This window comes from Electrona antarctica, assembly GCF_951216825.1.
Source record: "Electrona antarctica genome assembly, chromosome: 9".
Lineage (NCBI taxonomy): Eukaryota > Metazoa > Chordata > Actinopteri > Myctophiformes > Myctophidae > Electrona > Electrona antarctica.
This window is the reverse complement of record NC_136790.1, coordinates 12,115,072-12,142,816: the sequence shown is the minus strand read 5'-3', so window position 1 is coordinate 12,142,816 and position 27,745 is coordinate 12,115,072. Positions and strand designations below refer to the sequence as shown.

The 27,745-nt window shown below is 45.3% G+C and overlaps 1 protein-coding gene across 8 annotated transcripts in view; it reads right to left on the bottom strand.

The window, feature by feature from the left end:
- r3hdm2 (R3H domain containing 2) overlaps positions 1-27,745 on the bottom strand; it is a 314,823-nt gene that overhangs the window by 68,066 nt on the left and 219,012 nt on the right. The gene's annotated exons all lie outside the window — the stretch shown is intronic.

Here is a 27,745-nt window from a genome sequence, read left to right as displayed (position 1 = left end):
AACACACAGCGATCTCCATCTCCCCCAGACCACTCCTCTTCAACACACAGCGATCTCCATCTCCCCCAGACCACTCCTCTTCAACACACAGCGATCTCCATCTCCCCCAGACCACTCCTCTTCAACACACAGCGATCTCCATCTCCCCCAGACCACACCTCTTCAACACACAGCGATCTCCATCTCCCCCAGACCACACCTCTTCAACACACAGCCATCTCCCCCAGACCACTCCTCTTCAACACACAGCGATCTCCATCTCCCCCAGACCACACCTCTTCAACACACAGCGATCTCCCCCAGACCACTCCTCTTCAACACACAGCCATCTCCATCTCCCCCAGACCACTCCTCTTCAACACACAGCGATCTCCATCTCCCCCAGACCACTCCTCTTCAACACACAGCGATCTCCATCTCCCCCAGACCACTCCTCTTCAACACACAGCCATCTCCATCTCCCCCAGACCACTCCTCTTCAACACACAGCCATCTCCATCTCCCCCAGACCACTCCTCTTCAACACACAGCGATCTCCATCTCTCCCAGACCACTCCTCTTCAACACACAGCGATCTCCATCTCCCCCAGACCACTCCTCTTCAACACACAGCGATCTTCATCCTCAGTGGATACAATACTCAGTTCTTGCCATCTCTCCCAGACCACTCCTCTTCAACACACAGCCATCTCCATCTCCCCCAGACCACTCCTCTTCAACACACAGCCATCTCTCCCAGACCACTCCTCTTCAACACACAGCGATCTCCATCTCCACCAGACCACTCCTCTTCAACACACAGCGATCTTCATCCTCAGTGCTCGTAACGCAGTGCAGGACACTCTGACCCACTTCATCATACATTAATGGCCAGTGCAGCCCAGGTACCAAGTCAAATTTAGCCACTCTAGGTCAAGCCAGGTCAGGGTCCCTGCAATAGCTATAGCAGCAGCGTAAGCCATAGAAATGAGAGGAATGCTGCTGCATACTAGTAGTGGCTCGGAGAGGGTCAAGAAGAACATGTCTTTTTATTTTATTTAATTTTCTCTGGAGTTGTTAACCCATCTAGACTTTCAAGCACCAAACTGAATGTGTCCATATTTGTATATTATTTTTGTATGTTATTTTTTGGTTCGATGTAGGTAATGGGTATGTTTACAACTGTGTCCTCTGTTCCACAACGTGTCTGAGCTGAGCTGTCTGTTTTGTTTGTTTTGTTTTTTCCTGTCTTGTCTTTGTCATAAAATGGAAAAATCAATACAAATATTATTGAAAAAAAAAAAGAACATATGTAGTCTTTTCCTGGTATAATAAAGACGCAATAAAGATGCATGGCCAAAGTTTGCCAATAAGTTTCTAAATAAATACATAAATGAATATAGCTGTACAGTAAGCTGAGCTATGGGACATTTACACTAAATTACAGAGGAAATGCATAAGTATAAGCTGTTGGGTATCAAGATAAAGCTAGCTTACAATTGAACTATACAGTCATAATTTCATATCCATTGTACAAACCCCCAAACATGTATCAATCCTGTATTAGTTCAACAAAAGTGAAAACAGAAACAAACTAGAAAAAGTGCCCTTCCGGGCACAGGTCTCCACCAGGAGGATAGGAGTGTGTGTGATGTTTGGCAAAATGTTTAGGAGGATGTTTTCTTTTATTTGTTTTTGCAACAATTTTCTTCATTTTGTTGAGGAAATGCAGAGCCAGATCACTCATAGCATCTCTGAGGATAGAATTCTGGATGAGCAGGACATGTGCAGCATTTTGTACAAAACGGGCCACTCGTGAAAACTTTGGAAGGCAATCTTAGCCAATCAGTGTACAATCTGAGAAATCCAACAGACTCGTCTTGATCACATGACTACAGAGATCATGTGTACCGATTGCCATTTCTTCATACGCCTTTGATGGCAATTGGATGATTTGAGGCATTTTGTTCCAAAAATGTGTTTTGCAAAAATCAACCTGTTGGTGGCACTATAACAGGCCAATGTGAAAAGGGTGGGATATATTCCTCAGCCTAGTAAGAAAATGTGTGAAAGATTTCACGTAAATTGCATGCTGCGTTCATGATTTGAGGCTATTGTTCAAAACGGGGCAATCTTGCAAACTGTGAAAGCCAATTATAGCCAATTAGGATGGAATATGAAATATCAGACAGATCCGACTTGAGCACATGACCATAGAGATACTGTGTAACGATTTGTGAGATTTTTGGACAGAATCTGGAGGAGTAATATAAAAAAATGTGTTTTACAAAAGTCGGCCTCCTGGTGGCGCTATAAAAGGCAGATGCGGAAAATGCAGGTCAAAGGTTTGTCCTTGGCCTCTAGGGAGTGTGCATGCAACGTTTCACGCAGATCGGTGCAGTTTTAGGTAAAAAATGTGAAAAGCTGCCTCATGGTGGCGCTATAACAGGCCGTTCTGGAAAATGTGGGGCAGAGGTTCATCGTTGGCATCCAGGGAGTGTGTGTGCAAAGTTTGCCATCGACCGGGTTAACGGTGCCGGAGATTAGCTGTACACAGACGGACGGAAGGAAGGACGGACACACGGACGGAGTGCAAAACATACTCTCTCCCCATGCCTTCGGCCTGGTGGAGACAATAATTCAATTAGCAAGTTAATTAAGTCAAACTAAAACCCACACTGCAAAACTAATCAAATATTTACCTGCGTTTACATGAAGCCTTTTATTCTACTAACTAATCTGAATAGCAGAAGAAACAGTCCCCTACCAAAATATATTTCATTCCGTACGCTTCAACTTGTTGAAGTAAAATGTGTCATGAAAATGGTCCTTCTGATTACTTTCTACAGTCCTAATATATACTCATTCTGCCCACTTTGGGCGGGAACCCCTTTTGGTGTTAGCATTATGTTATGCTTTAGCTATTGAAAAATAGCAGATCTACAAGCTCATAGCGCGCCACCGAGTGGCGCGCTACGAGCTCGTAGGTCTGCTATTTTTGAAAAATCGAAGAACGACTGACATAGAAACATAGCTTTTTCAGAAAACTGTCAGGATGTAGAAGACATTTTTAGAATCTGATCTCAGGTCAAAATGGGTTTTAAGCAACATTTTCCTGAAATAATCTGGGGTTCTTCTTCTCCCTATTACTATGTCCACTGCAGGCGTGTAGATATAGTGAATGTTGAACATGTGGCTGTAGTTTGAGTAGGCTAGGAAGCACAATAGTAATCCAATATTGCAGGTTGGTCTATTTTTCTTTTTTTAAATATATATATATATTTTCATTGCCCATGCTGGAGCGCTGGATTTGGCATACTATATGGTGCATCTCAGAAGCACTTTCTGGTGAGTAATTTGTGAAGCACAAGAGCCACATTATCCGATAATTTTATGTAGCAGGCTCAATTCGTTGGGAACCGGATTGTTGATTTATTTCAAGAATTTATAAAATGTTGCCTACAGCAGGGGTTCTCAACCCGTGGGTCGCGACCCCTCGGGGGGTCGCCAAATTATTTTAGGGGGTCCACAAATTATTAAAAAAATAAAAAAAAAATAGCAGACCTACAAGCTCGTAGCGCCTGCTATTTTTCAATAGCTAAATTATAACAATGCTTAAAACACCAAAAGGGGTTCCCGCCCAAAATGGTTTAAGGTTATTGTAGCAGTCAATTTATATTGGGGGTCGGGAGGGGGCGGGGCGGGGGTCCCGAGACATTGCCAAAGCATTTCCGGGGGTCCCCGGCCAAAAACGTTGAGAACCCCTGGCCTACAGCACATGTAACTGCAGCCAGTAGCGTTTCACCAAAAAGTGACTGATTTACCAACGTTCCTCTCAGAAAGTACTGTAAGCAATTCTTGCAGCAGTGATATGTGGACGCATACAGCAAGGAAGAGGACATCTGTAAAGGCTTCATTATGAATACAGTATAATATGCAAGTCTAGTTATTTCCCATTGATGACAAAATTGTGTAATCCTGCAACCGCATCGTAGTGAGCAATCATTAAGAACTGCATCTGCCATCCTGTGCCGTTGATTGAGGGATATTTAATTTCAGAATGGAAAGAGTCATGCACAGCATGGGCATCTGTCTGGCTCTCTCTTACCAAGCTGAATGAAAGATGAAGGTGAACACAAATGGTGCACAGTGCAAACAAGAGTGAGCCTAAGTGTGCACACACGCCACGCATGCATGTGTGTGTGTGTGTGTGTGTGTGTGTGTGTGTACACACAACACACAGACGCACAAGCTTGCATGCTATGTATTTTTCACACATTATGTGCCGTGTGGACGAAGTGATTAAGACAACGCTGTTCAGAGCTCAGAAACGGAACAATTTACAATGAAGATGAATGGACATGTTAAACCTTTGTGAGTTTGTGGAGAACACAAAATAAAAAAATAAAAAAATGAGTTAAAAATAAAAAAACCCACGTCAGAGAAACGCAGATGCGGAAGAAGGGGTTCCGCTCCTCTTCCGTCTTAGGTCTCTCCATCCTCTGTTCTCCTAGTTCAGCGAGGATACCCCTCTGCCTGCCTGCCGCCCCCTCCGCCCCCTCCTGTCTCCATCCACCCACTGCTCAATGATATCTGGATGTTGTTTGTCTCTCTCGGGCGCTCGCTCCGTTTTCCACTGCTTCCTCTTTTAATGACGCCCGTGACGTTATCCTCCCCCATCTAGCCGGCCCACTCAGTCCTGTGGGACGAGCTCTGACTCATCCCCCCCCCCCCCCCTTCTTTCTCCGCAACTACCTTTCTGTCGCTCGCTCACCAACTCTTTCTAACTCACTCCACTTCCCTTGCTTACAATGAAATTGACACTGGATTTTACTGTGTGTGTGTGTGTGGTCGCTGGCGCTAGCGATTGTGAATGAGAATGAAGGACCGAGGGGCGGGGACACAATGTGTGTGGACACAATCAAGAGAAATATGGAACTCTCCCCAAAAAAAGAGAGGGAGAGAAAGAGGGAAACAGAGACAGACAGAGAGAGATACAAACTCTTGAGTCGACCAAATAGACATCGTTTTCCTTTCTTCATAGTGAATGAGAGGCAGTAGCGAGAGGGGATCCTACTGATCTACCTCACATGCAGTGTTGATGACGGCAGGAGTGTGGGCGAGAGATACCAAAAAAGAGAGAGAGAGACACCACACGGCAAGACAAAGTCAGTAAAAGAGAGACAGAAATGAATAAAGAAAGACCAGATGGGAGACAAAACTAATGATGAATAAAGAGACAATAAAGAGACATAAAGAGACAATAAAGAGACATAAAGAGATGAATAAAGAAAGACCAGATGGGAGACAAAACTAAGGTAGGTTCTGTCTGACCTTAAAGACCAGATGGGAGACAAAACTAAGGTAGGTTCTGTCTGACCTTAAAGACCAGATGGGAGACAAAACTAAGGTAGGTTCTGTCTGACCTTAAAGACCAGATGGGAGACAAAACTAAGGTAGGTTCTGTCTGACCTTAAAGACCAGATGGGAGACAAAACTAAGGTAGGTTCTGTCTGACCTTAAAGACCAGATGGGAGACAAAACTAAGGTAGGTTCTGTCTGACCTTAAAGACCAGATGGGAGACAAAACTAAGGTAGGTTCTGTCTGACCTTAAAGACCAGATGGGAGACAAAACTAAGGTAGACTTCTGTCTGACCTTAACACATTGAGAGCCCACGCAAAACTGCCCAAAAATCACTTTCACCTAGAAAATCCATTCACATTTTTTATAATTCAGCTGACTGTGGAGACACATGCTGGAACTTTTTACTTTGAAATGTTTTATAGTTTCCGAGTTATTTAATTTAAACGCCAAATGCATTCTCAATGGCGAAAACACAAACTTTGGCACCACGTATTTAAAAAAAAAATCATTGTTTTGATTTTTTTTAATAAAAAAGAATAAAAAAATATATATATATATTATTATTATTATTTATTTTTTTAAAGACGTCCACAGACGTCTTGGGCTCTGCCCGTGCGGTAATACCAAAGACGTCCACAGACGTCTTGGGCTCTGCCCGTGCGGTAATACCAAAGACGTCCACAGACGTCTTGGGCTCTACCCGTGCGGTAATACCAAAGACGTCCACAGACGTCTTGGGCACAAAATGTGTATAAAGCTGCTCTATCCGCACACAATGAATGGCCCAACTACTATTATTAAACGTTATTAAATTTAATTTTGTATCTCCGCCAGGCCGGACGTCCGGAAGGATTATGGTTCACCACTGTCTGTGTCTCTGTGTGTGTGTGCGTCTGTCTGTTAGCAGCACATTTCGGATAGACCGAAGAGTTAAAAACATTCACTTCGAAAGAATATATATTCAAAGATTTGCGCCACATTTTTACGATTTTTCAAAAATAGCAGACCTACAAGCTCGTAGCGCGCCACTCGGTGGCGCGCTACGAGCTTGTAGATCTGCTATTTTTCAATAGTTTTTTTTTTCAAAAAGCATAACATAATGCTTAAAACACCAAAAGGGGTTCCCGCCCAAAACGGGTTAAACTTTGCATGACAAGTAGGCCCAGGAAGAATCATCTCCACCCCTTTTTTCAAATCGGCCTCATGGTGGCCTAAGACTGTTGAACCATCGAAAAATCCCCCAAATCCATGGATTACTTGGATCATGACACGTGGGAGGTGATAGAAGTGTTTTGCACTCCACCTCAGCAATCCATCTCCCAGAGGTCTAGTGCATTGAACAGGGATACACTCCCACGCATTCAGCTGATGAAGACAATAAACCTCTCCAACCTACTTACTTATTTACAGTAGCCAATTATCTTTATACAATTTCGTCCCCCATGCGTCACTGAGGTCTTGAAGATCCACCATGCGTCAATTCATTTCATGACAACCCTTCTGTTCACCATAGGCTTAAGTTGCAACGAATGTTCCAGATCCACGCAACACGCACGCAACGTGAATGTTAATGAATGGAGTGAGTCCGTCTAACCGAGTAGATCAGCTCTTAATTAGTTTCCAAACAAAACAATAAACAAAATAAGCGCTTGAAATAAAAAGAGGGGAAATACCGCCGCTCCGTGCGCGACAGCTGGCGGACAGAAACAGGTCAGGATGCGGCGCCGGGGATGGATCGTTGTTTGTGATATTTCGTCCGTTTGAATGGTTGTATAGTAGCTCTGCAGGGTTTGATCACACGCCCGAGGCTACGCCACTTTACGGACCAAAACACACGGGACAAACACGGAGAATCGAGGGGCTAACTTCCTCGTTCACGTGAGTGACAGGTCCAACGCCGACGGTCCTCTCTCTCACTCTGTCTCTCTGTCTGGCTCCACTTCCCACTCGCGCACCGGCGCAATCAACGGGACATTTTACAATAGGCGGTTCCCAGGGGTGAGTGACAGGTGTCATGAACAGACGGCTCGGGGTACCATTTCGGGCCGTCACAACATCCATCCTACTCCTCGCATTCAACGTTCCTGTGACGTTCCGATGGCAGGTGCAGCCCAAGCGCGGAGTATACGCACTGACAAAGATCGCCGTCCCCGCCCGGTGTCCCTCCCCCACAGACAATTGTGTTCATGTAGATAGACGATCAGCGAGCCTGATGCATTACTGTGGATTCAAACCCCAAGGCTAGGGATTAGACCAGGGGTGGGCAACTTTGACGATGGCGAGGGCCAATATATTTCCATACTCACTCCAGAGGGCCACGGTGCATATTACTGTCGTAGCAAAAATAGCCGATCTACAAGCTCAAAACGCGTCACAATGCGACGCGTTTTGAGCTTGTAGATCAGCTATTTTTGCTATATTTGAATTGAAAACCTGAATAATTTTTTGCTATTTTTGAATTGGAACCCTACTTTAGTTATAGTTATGTTAACTTTCTGAACTGTTAACATAACTACATTGGACACAAAAAGACAATCACATTTTAATACTAGTCATTAAGTACTATAGTAATTTATTTATACTAGTCATGAAGTAAGTAAAGCGGGTTTGGAAGTTTTGAAATCAATACTATATCAGTATTCTGATATTAACATGAGGGCCGCATTAAGTGAAGGTGGGGGCCGCATGTGGCCCCCGGGCAGCCAGTTGCCCACCCCTGGATTAGACTATGCAGTGGTGGGCAGGTACTCTTTACGCCTGCACCATCAAAGCATGCGAGCACCGTCCGTGAGCATTGTTGGCCCGGTCAGTCACTGCGAAACTGTGCACACAATCCCTGGATGCCAGAGCAGAACCTCTGACTGATCGGCCTGTTATAGCGCCACCATGAGGTTTGCAAAAAAAAAATTGATTACTCCCCTTGTGAAATGCATCTCTATAGTCATGTGACCATGATTTATCTGTCCATTATTTTTATATTCCATCCTAATTGGCTTTTATTTATTTATTTTAACACTGAGGAAGGCCAGCCTGCAGAAACGCGTCCGTTTCTCTAGATCAGGGTTCCCCAATAGGAGCACCCCCTTGTGGCCCCTGGAAGAATTTAAAAATATATATATAAATGGCATGGCCAGATATAAATGGCATTAAATGGGGGTCAGTAGCCTATGCATGTCAAACTGGGCATCCTTTTCAAATGGGGTCTTGCCCTGAAAATGAATTTTCAGGGCAAGACCTCGACCTTGTGCGTGCGGACTCGGCACCCTCGGTACCCTATTCAAAATATGGCCCTTGAGGAACATTAATTGGGGAAGCGTGCTCTAGATAGACCACTGCTGTGTGTGTATATTGAAAATAAATACGTTCATAAGAAACTACTCAAGAGAGTATGTACGGATATTCCTTTTTCTATATTTATAACATTGGCTTTGCAAAGTTTGCAGGATTGGTTCATTTTGAACAAACGGCCTCAAATCCCACATAGTATGCGATTCCTGATTGTGTACGCACATTCCCACTAGGCTGAGGAAGAAATGTCACCCTTTTCACATTGGCCTATTATAGCGTACACTTTTGCAAAACACATTTTTGGAACAAAATGCCTCAAATCATGAATGCAGTGTCCGATTGACGTGAAAGGCCTAAGAAGAAAGTCACCCTTTTCACATTGGCCTATTATACCTGGCTCTACCAGGAGGCCACAATAGTCTACCTGACCTTGCGGAGACCTGTGCTCCGAGGATATACAATATGTATGCCCTTCTTTCCTTGGCATGTAGCTTTAAAATTCAAACAGAACAGTACTTAAAATGGTTTCTTAATAGCCTAAACATCCTACAGACAGACAGACCGACACAGACAGACCGACCGACAGACAGACCAGTCACCTCTCCCTGGGGATATGAGTAAAATCCACCCCGCTGGTTAGGTTACATTACACCCATTACAAGCCTCTGTCTACAGAAAGGCCCACTTCTTAATAGATTCCCACTCGATTTTTCTCCCATCAATATCTCCTGTAGTCAGTGTCCAATGAATGGGAGCAAGTCAGGCCAACTGGACTTCGCATCACCCGGTTACAAGGAGTTCCCTCTGGGGATGTGGAGTAGCACGTTATGCTCTCCCGATGCCTCCATGTTTATCAGTGAAGACGTGTGCTTGTCTAAAACCTCCCCGTGCCAACTTGGCAGGAAGAGGCTAGGACCACAGTACAAACAGGGGGAATTGGCAAAGATAGCCTACAGTTGGAGAATAATAAAAAATGGGCACAGTTGTTCAAAAAGAAAAACAGGACTATGCCCTCTGTACCCGCATACCTGACAAACTACCTAAAAAAAGTGAGCGACTCCCACAGCCACAATACAAGAGGAAGCGAGAACAACGATCTGGTACCACCCACTTTCAAAACAAACATGGGCAAATTCTCCTTCTATAGCACTGCCACCCAAGTGTGGAATGCCCTGACTCCCTCCCTCAAAAAATGCAAATCCCTGGCGTCCTTTAAAACAGGCCTGAAAATACAGAAGGAAATGATCACCCCCCCCCACCTCCCCTAAGTCTAGTGACTACCCCCACCTCCTTATAACCCCCTTCTTTGTTCCCCAACCTATTAACATATTTTTGCTATTTTAACTTTTTATTTGATAGACAAACTGAATATGCATTGTTTTTAGGTAGACTATGAAGCACTTATTACTTGCGCAAGCAGAGCGCGCAAGTAATAGTTTTCGTCCAGCGCTTCGATGCATATGTCGCCGTTTGATGTGTATGCGCCGTGCCAGTGTATGACGTAATGACTACTTGTGCTTGATATGGCAGTGGTGTCAGATTACATACATGTATACAAAGGGGCATTACCTTTAATCCTCCCGACACTAAAACATATCGTCATTAGGTCACCATCGAAAACCAATTACACCCTGGCATTGGGTCCTTTAATCCACATCTTTATTACGTCATCATTGAGAGCTAGTTGTAGTTATACCCTGACGTCATATGCTGCTACGATACATACGCATCAAACGGGGCATACGCAAAGTAACCACATTATACCGCTAATCAATTTACAAATTACATATACATAGCTCGACAGAGTGCAGTTCTAGTTTATTCTAGGATTGTATGTTCCGTTTCTTTTCTCACCTGTCCCTCCTCTTTTTAATGCTGACCCTGGGAGCTGCGCTCCAAGATTTCCCATGCACTTGTGCAAATGGCAAATAAAGTCTATTCTATTCTATTCTATGATGATTTGAATTTTGATATTTTTCATGTCTTGATTATGAATTGAATACCCAGGACCTGAATGTTAACAAGACCGCAAGGACTTTCTTCGGTGATCCCATTGAACGTGTGTTTGACTGTACCCTGTACTGATTACATTTCTGTTTGACTGTACCCTGTACCGATTACATTTCTGTTTGACTGTACCCTGTACCGATGTACCCTGTACCGATTACATTTCTGTTTGACTGTACCCTGTAGCGATTACATTTCTGTTTGACTGTACCCTGTACTGATTACATTTCTGTTTACTGTACCCTGTACTGATTACATTTCTGTTTGACTGTACCCTGTACTGATTACATTTCTGTTTGACTGTACCCTGTACTGATTACATTTCTGTTTGACTGTACCCTGTACCGATTACATTTCTGTTTGACTGTACCCTGTACCGATTACATTTCTGTTTGACTGTACCCTGTACCAATTACATTTCTGTTTACTGTACCCTGTACTGATTACATTTCTGTTTGACTGTACCCTGTACCGATTACATTTCTGACAATAAAGTGTTCAATATTCAACATATTCAAATGGCTTGACAAGTGCCACATGCTCAAAAAAGAGGTGGGACACACACAAGGTGCTGGCTGCCAAAACAGCACCTCAAACCCTTTAAATCTGCACAACAAGAGAACACTCTCTTAGGAGACAGATTAACTTGCACAGGAAAGGGGATAGATGTGGTTTAAGTTTGCATCTACAGCAAACTATAGCAGCAGGCTGGCAGAGTTATGTCTGCTGCTATTTACTTGTTCTAAAGTGGTAGAATCTTCTACTGCTACAAAAGAGAAGGAAAAAATATATACTGGGGAAACAGCTCCTACTGTCATTACACACCTTATGTAATTTCTGCACTCCAAGTTTAGGAAGGGAGGGGGAATGGAAGGGAGGGGGAATGGAAGGGAGGGGGAATAGGAAGGGAGGGGGAATAGGAAGGGAGGGGGAATAGGAAGGGAGGGGGAATGTGAGATGAGGAAAAAAATAGGGAGATAAAGAGGGGAGGGAGCAATAGCAAAGACGGGAAGCAAAGGGGAAAAAATCTCAATGATGAAACGGTCTGTGCTGTTAAGTGATTGGACCAGGCCTCCACCAATGGGAAGACCAGCTCCATGGCAACAGGCTCTGTCACCAAGAGAAAAGCAGCCATATCCCTCAACACCCCCCTATCTTCTCCCGCTCCCCCCCCCCCCTCCCCCCAATTACAGAGCTCAGTGTATTTACCGGTGTACAAACAAACCTTGAAGACCTGCTGCAATTCTTGGTCTGTAACTACCGTAAGTATTAACTCCAGCATTGAAGTGGCGCACGATCCAAGGAAGAACCACACCTTTTGCTAAACCACACCATCTCACTCTTCGGACCGACCGACTTCAAATTCGGCGCTCGCATTCGCAGACGAGTTAACGACCCAAGGGAGTTGAGAATCCCAGCGCAGAGTTGATTGGACCAGGCGTATTAGGCCGTTGTGCATACATAGGCAAATTAGGCATATAAGGAGACTGTATGGCCAATGTATATGCAGCGGTTTACTAGTAGACATAATATGTCTATGTGTTTTGATTGATTGATTGATTGAAAATGTTATTAACAGTTTGCAGAATTACAGTACATTTCAAGCACAAACTCAATACAAAGGCTGTTAACTGTGAGTGGACGACCCAATTAAGCATTACACTTGTTTACAACAGGGTCCACCATGTTCAATTCATCAAAACATTTAGAGACGTACAAATAGACACTTCTATATAGACAAAGAACAGTACAGGAATTCATCATAATGGAGGTAAAAAGGGAAAAGAAACATATACAGTGAGGTGAAAAAAGGGGGGGCGGTGGGGGGGGGATTCAGATTTTACGGGGGCCAGTTTCGAATTGCAGCCATCCGTAGGTGCCCTTTGAGAGCGGTTTTGAAGGAGTCAAGGGATTCGCATGTCTTAATGACTGTTGGTAGGGCGTTCCACATTTTGGTGGCATAGGAGCGAAAATAATTTAGTCCCTTGTTTGTGCCGAATCTGGGTTGAACATGATTCGTTGCACTCCCTCTGGTGTTGTGGGTGTGGACTTCGTTAACATTAAGGAAGTATCTATACAGGTACATGGGTATCTTGGAGTATCGAATCTTGTGGACCAGACCCATTGCAAGATGCTGTACTCTGTCGCCGTGTGATGTGCATGTTATGCACAAACCTGCACATCATTTGATAGAACAAGCCCAGGTGTTCTTTCTATCCATTATCAACACCTGTCTAGCCGCCGGCACGGTTTTACATAATAATACAGGGCTCTAACGTATGCCATGCCTTAAACATTATCCGTGAATTACGCATTTAGGAGCTCCCACTATGCGTAAACGTTATCTTGCGGCCACACAGCCCACAATACATTTTGCCGACTCCAATATTTGCGGGTGGAGGTGTGTCTGTACAGGCGTGTTGATGCGCTTTCCCTGTATTTGCTATTAGGGATGCACCGAAAGGGAAATTCTTGGCCGAAACCGAATACCGAATATAGGAAACAGTTGGCCGAAAACCGAATACCGAATAGCCGAATATGATTATCATATCTTTTCTCCTATCATTGCCGTTATGGCCGCACCTTAACCCATTCTGGACGGGAACCCCTTTTGGTGTTTTAACTAAGCATTATGTTATACTTTAGCTATTGAAAAATAGCAGATATTTTAGAAAAATCGTGAAAATGCGGCACCAATCTTTGAATATATATTCTTTCAAAAAAAAAATTATTTCAATGTCAGGCCTAAAAGCTACCCGATTATGGCAAAAGACATGATTATGGCAAAACTTAACTTAAATAATAATCACTAATTATGGGTCCATAAAACATTTATTCAGCACTTTGGAATGCATTAAGTGCATACACTATTCAGTGATATATTTTCTGCCTATTCGAGCCGAAACCGAATAGGCCGAAAATGCATTTTTAGCCATGGCAGCGCTGCTTTATCGCTAGTGAGACTGTGTTGGTCGGAGTGAATGATAGGAGGAGGCGAGGAGCTAGCCTACTGGACACACAAAACTATCAAAAATAAATATATTTCAAGGCAAACGTGTTGCCTTTTCCCTAGTGCAAGGGTGATATCACTGAGCATAATGGATAATGGATCTCTTAAAGGCAATGGCATGTGGCACGGTGAATCATTTTAACGCCCAAACCACACCTATGCCTAATGTAACGGGTAGCGGAGGTGTTTTAAGGAATTAGGCTGTGGCACAAGATAGCCAATATTACGGGGGCACGCCTCTTACACAATGCTAAATCCCCAAATGAATGGATAACGTGCCTCCGACGCAAGATAGTGCCCACAGTATGCAGTGGTTCAGTCTCTTCTCAGAAAGCACAACCTTGACCAGAGGATTCTCAGCAATTATCGGCCCATTTCAAAGCTGACCTGCTGCTTACTGCTGACTAGTCAATGTTCCATCTTAACCCATTTTGGGCGGGAACCCCTTTTGGTGTTTTAAACATCATGTTATAATTTAGCTATTGAAAAATAGCAGATCTACAAGGTAGGTCTGCTATTTTTGAAAAATCGTGAAAATATTTATTTAAAAAAAATGGAGGATTTAGAAGGGTTTTTTTAAATGTTGAGGTCAGGCCTAAATGGGTTAATCCTATTAGACCTCAGCCATACATATGGCTGCTGTTGACCGTAATATATTCATTTAAATCTTTGAGTATAGGGGTTAGGGATGTGTAAAAGCGACCAAAAAGAGGAGAGGAGCCCATGCGAGGCACACCATACTATAGGAAAGAACAATGGTTATTTATTTATTTAAGCGAGACCCATGACTGAAAGTAATAAATAAATAGGCATAAATAGCCTCTCAGAAACCCTAGGTCAATCCTAATCACATTATCAAATCTTTCAGCTACTTGGTCGGCCTGAGACAAGCGTTCATACATTTAAGGTTGAGCGCCACACACACACACACTCCCCTCTGCCTTTATGCTGGGGTCTTGCTGCACGTCTTCTCGCGATTTTGTTCCCACAGGAGAACTTGATGGGCCTTAGCTTCCAGATGCCTCTGGCAATGACCTACCAGCTGCATTCTACGTGCTGCTGCCTTGTCACCAACAATGACCTACCACCACCACAATGACCTACCAGCTGCATTCTAAGTGCTGCTGCCTTGTCACCAACAATGACCTACCACCACCACAATGACCTACCAGCTGCATTCTACGTGCTGCTGCCTTGTCACCAACAATGACCTACCACCACCACAATGACCTACCAGCTGCATTCTACGTGCTGCTGCCTTGTCACCAACAATGACCTACCACCACCACAATGACCTACCAGCTGCATTCTACGTGCTGCTGCCTTGTCACCAACAATGACCTACCACCACCACAATGACCTACCAGCTGCATTCTACGTGCTGCTGCCTTGTCACCAACAATGACCTACCACCACCACAATGACCTACCAGCTGCATTCTACGTGCTGCTGCCTTGTCACCAACAATGACCTACCACCACCACAATGACCTACCAGCTGCATTCTACGTGCTGCTGCCTTGTCACCAACAATGACCTACCACCACCACAATGACCTACCAGCTGCATTCTACGTGCTGCTGCCTTGTCACCAACAATGACCTACCACCACCACAATGACCTACCAGCTGCATTCTACGTGCTGCTGCCTTGTCACCAACAATGACCTACCACCACCACAATTACCTACCAGTTGCATTCTACGTGCTGCTGCCTTGTCACCAACAATGACCTACCACCACCACAATGACCTACCAGCTGCATTCTACGTGCTGCTGCCTTGTCACCAACAATGACCTACCACCACCACAATGACCTACCAGCTGCATTCTACGTGCTGCTGCCTTGTCACCAACAATGACCTACCACCACCACAATGACCTACCAGCTGCATTCTACGTGCTGCTGCCTTGTCACCAACAATGACCTACCACCACCACAATGACCTACCAGCTGCATTCTACGTGCTGCTGCCTTGTCACCAACAATGACCTACCACCACCACAATGACCTACCAGCTGCATCCTACGTGCTGCTGCCTTGTTGTCACCAACCCTCAGGAGCTCACCGGACCGGTAAAGGACTGTGATTACTAACTGGCACCAAGAAGACAGACCACATCACCCCAGATTTAGTGTCTCTTCACTGGCACCGAGGCCACAACGGGATCCATTTAGTGTCTCTTCACTGGCACCGAGGCCACAACGGGATCCATTTAGTGTCTCTTCACTGGCACGAGGCCACACCGGGATCCATTTAGTGTCTCTTCACTGGCACCGAGGCCACAACGGGATCCATTTAGTGTCTCTTCACTGGCACCGAGGCCACAACGGGATCCATTTAGTGTCTCTTCACTGGCACCGAGGCCACAACGGGATCCATTTAGTGTCTCTTCACTGGCACCGAGGCCACAACGGGATCCATTTAGTGTCTCTTCACTGGCACCGAGGCCACAACGGGATCCATTTAGTGTCTCTTCACTGGCACCGAGGCCACAACGGGATCCATTTAGTGTCTCTTCACTGGCACCGAGGCCACAACGGGATCCATTTAGTGTCTCTTCACTGGCACCGAGGCCACAACGGGATCCATTTAGTGTCTCTTCACTGGCACCGAGGCCACAACGGGATCCATTTAGTGTCTCTTCACTGGCACCGAGGCCACAACGGGATCCATTTAGTGTCTCTTCACTGGCACCGAGGCCACAACGGGATCCATTTAGTGTCTCTTCACTGGCACCGAGGCCACAACGGGATCCATTTAGTGTCTCTTCACTGGCACCGAGGCCACAACGGGATCCATTTAGTGTCTCTTCACTGGCACCGAGGCCACAACGGGATCCATTTAGTGTCTCTTCACTGGCACCGAGGCCACAACGGGATCCATTTAGTGTCTCTTCACTGGCACCGAGGCCACAGCGGGATCCATTTAGTGTCTCTTCACTGGCACCGAGGCCACAACGGGATCCATTTAGTGTCTCTTCACTGGCACCGAGGCCACAGCGGGATCCATTTAGTGTCTCTTCACTGGCACCGAGGCCACAGCGGGATCCATTTAGTGTCTCTTCACTGGCACCGAGGCCACAACGGGATCCATTTAGTGTCTCTTCACTGGCACCGAGGCCACACCGGGATCCATTTAGTGTCTCTTCACTGGCACCGAGGCCACACCGGGATCCATTTAGTGTCTCTTCACTGGCACCGAGGCCACAACGGGATCCATTTAGTGTCTCTTCACTGGCACCGAGGCCACACCGGGATCCATTTAGTGTCTCTTCACTGGCACCGAGGCCACAACGGGATCCATTTAGTGTCTCTTCACTGGCACCGAGGCCACAACGGGATCCATTTAGTGTCTCTTCACTGGCACCGAGGCCACAACGGGATCCATTTAGTGTCTCTTCACTGGCACCGAGGCCACAACGGGATCCATTTAGTGTCTCTTCACTGGCACCGAGGCCACAACGGGATCCATTTAGTGTCTCTTCACTGGCACCGAGGCCACAACGGGATCCATTTAGTGTCTCTTCACTGGCACCGAGGCCACAACGGGATCCATTTAGTGTCTCTTCACTGGCACCGAGGCCACAACGGGATCCATTTAGTGTCTCTTCACTGGCACCGAGGCCACAACGGGATCCATTTAGTGTCTCTTCACTGGCACCGAGGCCACAACGGGATCCATTTAGTGTCTCTTCACTGGCACCGAGGCCACAACGGGATCCATTTAGTGTCTCTTCACTGGCACCGAGGCCACAGCGGGATCCATTTAGTGTCTCTTCACTGGCACCGAGGCCACAACGGGATCCATTTAGTGTCTCTTCACTGGCACCGAGGCCACAGCGGGATCCATTTAGTGTCTCTTCACTGGCACCGAGGCCACACCGGGATCCATTTAGTGTCTCTTCACTGGCACCGAGGCCACACCGGGATCCATTTAGTGTCTCTTCACTGGCACCGAGGCCACACCGGGATCCATTTAGTGTCTCTTCACTGGCACCGAGGCCACACCGGGATCCATTTAGTGTCTCTTCACTGGCACCAAGAAGACAGACCACATCACCCCAGATTTAGTGTCTCTTCACTGGCACCGAGGCCACACCGGGATCCATTTTAAGGCTTCAGGCTTATTTGTCTAAAAAAGTGCTGGTCCTTCCTACATCACTGATGTACTACGCTCTCACTCTGCCCTGAGGTCTTCCACAATCAGTTGCCACCACCTGCTCCATAGTCCTTTTTTCAAATATGTCCATGGCATGCTAATGCTCACTTTAGGATAGCACCACACTACCACTACCATTTATGTCTACGTTAGCTCTGTGTCTCAGAGGAGGCCTGCGGATAGCTCTATCATTTTGTTTTTAATTGTCCATGCAAGCACAGGCATGCTCATGCTGATCATACCAAGAATATGAGTCACTGAACCCCTTATTTAAGTGTGAAGATTGCTGTTCACTCCCTCACACAATGAATGAATGTCTGCTTGATGTGCTCAATCAAGTCCATTCTACTCTGTGCTGATGGGAGCTGTAACTAACTAGAGGTCTGGTGGTGGAGATGAACCTTGAACTAAACAGATTGAGATGCCAGACAGAAGTATAGGGCCCCAGAATAGAAATGTAGGCCTCAGGAAATAGAAAGGAGGTGCCCTTTCATCACAGTACAAGGTGAACTCGGCAAGCATTGTTGGTGGCAACCACTTTGAACCGCCCATTATTTAGTTCAGCGCAAGCTAGCTGAAGGGCAGACCATGGGACACTGGTACAAATATTGGATAGGATTTGCACACTATGGGGTGAACTGGGCCAAGGCAAACTACAGACAGGTGATATATTAAAGGAAAAACCTGAATAAATTAGTAGAGAAACATAACAAATGCAGGGCCAGCCTGTGAAATGTAATCAGCAATCAGGTCCATTATTTGTGGTATTTTGCGCAAAATTAGCCCCTCCCGCAATATCAATCAATCAATCAATCTTTATTTCAGACCCAGGAGGATCCATATCACAAACAATACAATATAACAATAGTGCCACCATGAGGGCGATTTGAAAAATCAGACCCATCTGAACTGAGTGGTGCTGTTGAGGTGTCGGCCTATTGGTTGTTGGACGATTGCTGGACTATTGGCTGTCAGACTATTGGCTGTCAGACTATTGGCTGTCGGACTATGTAGTCTGTACTGTACTGTACTGTACTGTACTGTACTGTACTGTACTGTACTGTACTGTACTGTACTGTCTCTCATCATGCACCTGTGCATGTGCTACACCGTAGTCTGTACTGCAGAGGTTCTCAACCCGTGGGTCGCGACCCCTCGGGGGGGTCGCCAAATTATTTTAGGGGGTCCCCAAATTTTAAAAAAAAAAAAGTTAAAAAAAAATAATAATAAATCACGATTTTTCAAAGATAGCAGACCTACAAGCTCGTAGCGCGCCACTCGGTGGCGCGCTATGAGCTTGTAGATCTGCTATTTTTAAATAGCTAAATTATAACAATGCTTAAAACACCAAAAGGGGTTCCCGCCCAAAATGGTTTAAGGTTATTGTAGCAGTCAATTTATATTGGGGGTCGGGAGGGGGCGGGGCGGGGGTCCCGAGACGTTGCCAAAGCATTTTCGGGGGTCCCCGGCCAAAAAGGTTGAGAACCCCTGCTGTACTGCACTGTGGACTGCACTGGTGTAACACTAAAAACTCAGCTTCCCGTCATGCACCTGTGCACAGTGTGAAGCTCAACAGCGCCACTTTGTCACCTGTTGGGTTCCCAACCACTGGTGCCACTGGTACGCCAGAAGGGAATCCCAAGTTTTCCCGACCGGAAGTGTTACTTCCTTGTTGCGTAGCATAACAGTAGGTGCGTTTCCATAAAGCCTTTTTTTTGCGCATTAAGGTTCTTTCGCAATATCTCCTGGATGGAAACACCTCAAAATGCGCATAAGTCTGCATTTTTCGCAAAAACACTTTTTCGCTGGAAGGTGGCGGATTTTGGGGCTATATCGAAAAAGTGAAATGCGCAAATGGGTTATGGAAACACTTGCGGAAAATATTTCTAATTAGAAAGCATTGAACTCGCATTATATCGCTTTTAACAGTTGGAAAAGAAAAAAACACACGCGATGGTGAGTATAGTGGACTTGTGGAGAGATCGAACGGGAGGGTGGGTGGGATGTGGATACATTTAACAGCCTGAAAGACAGCCTGTCCCAGTGGCCAATCTGGACAGCGGACTTCATGCAGACCAACTTGAATAGCCTAAAAGAACGTCAAATGCACCGTGGTGAAGAACAAATCAGAGAAGTGTGTGTGTGTGTGTTTGCATGTGTTTGCATGTGTGTGTGTGTGTGTGTGTGTGTGTGTGTGTGTGTGACATGATCAAATAATCGTGTAAGATTATCCTGTAGTGTGTGTGATGCAGATGCTATCAGATTTCAGACATCAAACGGTAAAATAAATGTCAGATAATATGCGCCTCTCTGCGCGTCTCACTTGACTGGCAAAATAGCGCCATCTAGGCCTACTGCTTATTTAATATCTCCAAAGAAGCGCATTTTGTCAGTGGATGGAAACAAGAAAAATACGCTTTTCTTTTTTCGAATTACTTACTTATTCGCTTCCTATTTTTTTTATTTTATTCTTTACCGTTCATGTATGCTCAGCGAGCAGCAGCAGCAACAACAAGCTGTAGGCTATTTTGTCCGTCACTCGCGCTAATGAAACAAAACACTACACGGTGACGGTATAGGATTATCATGTCAAAACAGTCAAGTATCAGGAGATGATGTTAGCCAGGTAAAGTAATGCGTCACTCTGCATGTTTAACTACAGTTTTCCACATGGCCAAAGTCATTTCTGAAAAAGACATAAGCCTAACCGTTTTTGAATCATACTATCATTGTAGATATAACGCCATTTAGGTCAATGAATGATGTGTCTGATTAATTGTTGGCAACATTTATCTGGCAATTAAATTGCTGTCATATTATGTATCCTGGTTCTCATTTTGTTGACTAAAGGTGCCTCTGATTATGACAAAGCTTAAAAAGTTTAAATTTCTTCTAACATTTTGTGTAAATGTTTAATACTTAGATGTCCCTATTCCAACCTGATCAATTCTCCAGCAGAGTGAAATAAAGCGCCTGTGACTCACCAGGGGACCATTTAATCATGTCCACAGGCAAGCAACAGCAAAGGAGAGGTTGGCTTGTCTCCTGTGACACAGTCAGTCAGTCAGTCAGTCAGTCAGTCAGTCAGTCAGTCAGTCAGTCAGTCAGTCAGACACACAGACACACAGACACACAGACACACAGACACACACACACACACACACACACACACACACACACAGTATCTTTAATCATCTCTGTTATAGTCAGTCTACAACAGCCCACACTTCCTGGACAAGAGCTGACCAGTCATAGTGGTTATTTAAGCAACATTACACGAGAGGGGGTGGTTTAACGTCATTAATGCATTAAGCAACGTTACACGAGAGGGGGTGGTTTAACGTCATTGATGCATTAAGCAACGTTACACGAGAGGGGGTGGTTTAACGTCATTAATGCATTAAGCAACGTTACACGAGAGGGTGTGGTTTAACGTCATTAATGCATTAAGCAACGTTACACGAGAGGGGGTGGTTTAACGTCATTAATGCATTAAGCAACGTTACACGAGAGGGGGTGGTTTAACGTCATTAATGCATTAAGCAACGTTACACGAGAGGGGGTGGTTTAACGTCATTAATGCATTAAGCAACGTTACACGAGAGGGGGTGGTTTAACGTCATTAATGCATTAAGCAACGTTACACGAGAGGGGGTGGTTTAACGTCATTAATGCATTAAGCAACGTTACACGAGAGGGGGTGGTTTAACGTCATTAATGCATTAAGCAACGTTACACGAGAGGGGGTGGTTTAACGTCATTAATGCATTAAGCAACGTTACACGAGAGGGGGTGGTTTAACGTCATTAATGCATTAAGCAACGTTACACGAGAGGGGGTGGTTTAACGTCATTAATGCATTAAGCAACGTTACACGAGAGGGGGTGGTTTAACGTCATTAATGCATTAAGCAACGTTACACGAGAGGGGGTGGTTTAACGTCATTAATGCACGCCTGCGATGCTGCAGGAACGCGCCCGCAGGGGCGAGTTCCGAACCCAACGCAGACCAACCAAATCAGCCACTTTTTTTTCTTCTTTTTTTTTTTTTTTACAGTGCAGCAGAGGGATCTATATTCATGGTGTTAAAGCTTCAAAGCAATACAAATTCATGAAAAGAAGAAGTCTTTCAATGCTTGAGCTACAAGAAAACTTGCTTCTAATTATTTTGGTTCCCTGTATCATCAGTAAAAGTGTTGCCTTTTGATTAGAGCAATGAATAAAACCCGTTCTGTGGTCATGTAGGCCAACATATTTTAGCTACGTTTTTAGCCGGCACTAGGGAAATCATTCAGCATCCACTCTGCATCATCTTTATATTATCTTTAACCTTCGACAGCTCATTTAAACATCAGCAATACATCTAAACCTAAATATTACAATATTAGAAAAATTTGAAAACCCTGCAACCACGAGTTAACAACCAGTGCAAAATGTATAGAAAGCAATGCGTGTATATCTGCTATTTTTACTATTTTGACATGCCCAATATAGTGACGCAAGGTTCAAAGTGGTTAAGCCCCAGATAATACTGATTTAAGCTTTGTCGTGGTCATAAACTATACTCATTGTTAATGAAATAGGCAGCCAAATAGGTAGACATTTTAACATTGTGCTGAAGTTGCCTAATAAATTTGTCCATTGAGCATTCTGTAATGCAGATGGGTCAGGGTGATCAGATGACTAGTGATTGACAGATGCTATGCGTGTAGTGAAGTGTGATTGATTCTAGTGGAGCAAAAACATCATAAACAGCCAACATTTATTATTGTTGAATTCATACAGTAGATACACTAGTCCATACCCGTTTGGGTATACGGTGTGTACAGACAAATTAGACCCTTCCTCACCCAGTAGTCAGCCCAGCTCCTTATCCAGACATTACTCATATCAGAACTTGACTATTGTAACTCTCTCCTTACTGACCTACCGGCATGCACACTTAAGTCTCTCCAATTGATCCAGAATGCCACAGCTTGCTTGGTCTTCAACCAGCCAAAATTCTCACATGTCTCCCCCCTTCTCCGCTCCCTCCATTACCTCCCGGTCGCTGCCCACACAGAGTACAAAACTCTAACGCTGGCCTTCAAAACAGGGCAACCAAAGGTATGGTACCGACCGTACCCCCATATCTTGCAAGTCTGATCGAACCCTACAAACCCTCCCGCACGTTCAGATCAGCCAACGCAAGGAAGCTGGAAGTACATTCACTAAAAACGCCGGGACAACGCTACGGCTCTACATGTCCCAAACTCTTCTCCCTTCTGTCTCCAAAACTATGGAATGCACTTCCCATTGCAATCAGAACTGCAGACTCACTCCCAATCTTCCGCCGTAGTCTAAAAACTCACCTCTTCAGACTCCATCTTAGCCCGTAGCACTTACCATAGCACTTGCCCTAGCATCGACGACCTTAAAGGCGTATGCAAAGGCTCAATTTATGTAACTTAGATAGTATTTTATGTAGACAATACTAGGACATAGCACTCTATAGTGTATACCCATAGTTTCATTATATAGATATTCCACTGTTAGTTTCTTAGCGTACGTATGATTCTTGATGACTATTATTTTTGTATTTGATGTATTACAATGCTTTGCTCTTTCTTACTGTAAATCGCTCTGGATTAAGAGCGTCTGCTAAATGCCCAAAGTGTGTGTTGTGGCTGATAATAATTTCCATTTCAATTACTCATGCCGGCAGGCTAAACATGGGAGTTAACCCATTTTGGTGTTTAACATTATGTTATAATTTAGCTATTGAAAAATAGCAGATCTACAAGCTCATAGCGCGCCACCGAGTGGCGCGCTATGAACTTGTAGGTCTGCTATTTTTGAAAAATCGTTAAAATGTGCCTCAAATCTTTCAGAAAATTGTCATGATTTAGAAAACTTTTTTTTTAAATTTCGACGTCAGGCCTGAATGGGTTAACAACAATCTGTAATGACGTGCCATCAAACAATGATGAAATGATTCATAACCAAACGAGCTCATAAGTTTAAAATGTTTATAATTATTCAGTGCACCAAGTATCACAATACAATTTCAATAAATATATATGTAATAAATATGTGCAAAGAATCCAAAACAATCAAACAGTGAACAAATAAAACGTGTGAATCAAACTATCAAAGTGCAAGTGCGGTCAACAAAATATACGTATCCTCCCAGCTCACCCTGCCTCCAAGTTCAAGCGTCCTTAGGCTGAGCTCACACCTTTAATGCAATTCTCGTGCTCGTTGGATCAATGCTGTGTAGTATCATGGCCGCCCAATGCATTTCCAATGGAGGTCACATGGTTTGACACAACATAGGGGGAGGGGTCTGTTGTATGGCTTTCAGCTGTGTTTCGACTGCGCCCCTCCCCCTCACACAACACAATGTTGTGTCAAACCATATGACCTCCATTGGAAATGCATTGGGCGGCCATGACACAACACAGCATTGATCCAACGAGCACAGAGAATTGCATTAACCGTGTGAGTGCACCCTTAGAGTGAGCTGGTAGATACCCCTATTTGTCACCTATCTGGTGGCCACCCACAGAGACGCACGAATGCGGTGCCCACACCCATCACCAACCAAGTGAGAATCATATAGGCTAACATTATGGCTCTTACAGTGTGGGTTATGCACTGTGTATCAGGGATTGAAAGTAACTTTGTAGTTGGTAGCCTACCTGCAACAGTTCCACACACACACACACACACACACACACACACACACACACACACACACACACACACACACACACACACACACACACACACACACACACACACACACACACACACACACACACACACACACACACACACACACACACACACACACACACACACAGGAAACGGGGAACACTCCCCAAGAAGCGGCCTACTCACTCCTCATGCGTTGAAGGAAGCATAAACTCAGTTTGAGGCTCTCTCCAGGTTGGCAGAGGGAGAGTAGCGCCCAGGATTACATTTTAGGCAATTGGCACCGGGCGAATAATGGGTTACAAAATCGTGGGATCTTTTTTTTTTTTTAAAGAGTGGAATATTATACATTTATAGGAGGGGGGGTGTTATTGTACATCTACCTCCCCGCTCTTAAAGTGGTGGTTGTATAATTGTGCCGAGCAGGGAGAAAATGTAGCAGAGCCGAACGCCAAGATAAAATATTATATGCACACTCATTCTATAATACAAAATTTGTTCCATCCATTTGTGAGTTATCCGACTGAATTATTTTTAGCACCATGATAATTGTTAGCAGCGTATTGCTAGCAATAGCTGACTGCAGCATTGAGTTACTATAGAAACACCATAGCGAAGAACACAGCCCCATTCGCCCCGATTGTAACGGAAATACAAACGGGCTATAAGAGCCTCTGCCATGCTCATCCACTCACACCACAGCATGGGCTATAAGAGCCTCTGCCATGCTCATCCACTCACACCACAGCATGGGCTATAAGAGCCTCTGCCATGCTCATCCACTCACACCACAGCATGGGCTATAAGAGCCTCTGCCATGCTCATCCACTCACACCACAGCATGGGCTATAAGAGCCTCTGCCATGCTCATCCACTCACACCACAGCATGGGCTATAAGAGCCTCTGCCATGCTCATCCACTCACACCACAGCACGGGCTATAAGAGCCTCTGCCATGCTCATCCACTCACACCACAGCATGGGCTATAAGAGCCTCTGCCATGCTCATCCACTCACACCACAGCATGGGCCATAAGAGCCTCTGCCATGCTCATCCACTCACACCACAGCATGGGCTATAAGAGCCTCTGCCATGCTCATCCACTCACACCACAGCATGGGCTATAAGAGCCTCTGCCATGCTCATCCACTCACACCACAGCATGGGCTATAAGAGCCTCTGCCATGCTCATCCACTCACACCACAGCATGGGCTATAAGAGCCTCTGCCATGCTCATCCACTCACACCACAGCATGGGCTATAAGAGCCTCTGCCATGCTCATCCACTCACACCACAGCATGGGCTATAAGAGCCTCTGCCATGCTCATCCACTCACACCACAGCATGGGCTATAAGAGCCTCTGCCATGCTCATCCACTCACACCACAGCATGGGCTATAAGAGCCTCTGCCATGCTCATCCACTCACACCACAGCATGGGCTATAAGAGCCTCTGCCATGCTCATCCACTCACACCACAGCATGGGCTATAAGAGCCTCTGCCATGCTCATCCACTCACACCACAGCATGGGCTATAAGAGCCTCTGCCATGCTCATCCACTCACACCACAGCATGGGCTATAAGAGCCTCTGCCATGCTCATCCACTCACACCACAGCATGGGCTATAAGAGCCTCTGCCATGCTCATCCACTCACACCACAGCATGGGCTATAAGAGCCTCTGCCATGCTCATCCACTCACACCACAGCACGGGCTATAAGAGCCTCTGCCATGCTCATCCACTCACACCACAGCATGGGCTATAAGAGCCTCTGCCATGCTCATCCACTCACACCACAGCATGGGCTATAAGAGCCTCTGCCATGCTCATCCACTCACACCACAGCATGGGCTATAAGAGCCTCTGCCATGCTCATCCACTCACACCACAGCATGGGCTATAAGAGCCTCTGCCATGCTCATCCACTCACACCACAGCATGGGCTATAAGAGCCTCTGCCATGCTCATCCACTCACACCACAGCACGGGCTATAAGAGCCTCTGCCATGCTCATCCACTCACACCACAGCATGGGCTATAAGAGCCTCTGCCATGCTCATCCACTCACACCACAGCATGGGCTATAAGAGCCTCTGCCATGCTCATCCACTCACACCACAGCATGGGCTATAAGAGCCTCTGCCATGCTCATCCACTCACACCACAGCATGGGCTATAAGAGCCTCTGCCATGCTCATCCACTCACACCACAGCATGGGCTATAAGAGCCTCTGCCATGCTCATCCACTCACACCACAGCATGGGCTATAAGAGCCTCTGCCATGCTCATCCACTCACACCACAGCATGGGCTATGAGAGCCTCTGCCATGCTCATCCACTCACACCACAGCATGGGCCTGCAACGGGCTATAAGAGCCTCTGCCATGCTCATCCACTCACACCAGCACAGCATGGGCCTGCAACGGGCTATAAGAGCCTCTGCCATGCTCATCCACTCACACCACAGCACGGGCCTGCACAGGCAGCCAGGCACATGGTCATGGAAATTAGGCATTTTAGGTTTTGTCAATCAGGGCTGATACAGTTGGGTGCCACTGATATTGTCCCTTATCATTTGACCCATTTAGGTCTGACCTCAAAATTTTCAAAAATCCTTCTAAATCCTCCAGTTTTCTGAAATAAATATTTTCACGATCTTTCAAAAATAGCAGACCTACAAGCTCGTAGCGCGCCACTCGGTGGCGCGCTATGAGCTTGTAGATCTGCTATTTTTCAATAGCTAAATTATAACAATGTTTAAAACACCAAAAGGGGTTCCCGCCCAAAATGGGTTAACTGTCCTTTTGCGCAGATCACGCAAACCTCAGCAAAAAGAAAAGGACAATATCGATGGCCTCCAACTGTACATCCAGCAGCATTTGGTTTGGAAAACCTCAAAACAATCCAATGCATATGTTTTCAGCGTTTAAAAAGGATTCCAAAAATGTTGCCAACGAGTTACTGGACATTTAAGTAACAAATAGATTAGTATATGCCAAGACATGAAATATGGTGTGCAGTAATAATAAGTAACCCTTGCCAAACCATGTGGCCCATAGGGCAGGAGCCCATCTCCTGTTTCTGTAGGATGAAGTGCCTCTTGGTGTACAAACTGTACATCCCCCTTAATTATGCTGCGGTACATGAAAGAAGTGTTAAGAAAACCCACTGAGGCACCCGAGCTACTGAGATTCTGTAACAAGTGTTCAGTGTGTGTAATATTTTAGTTTGT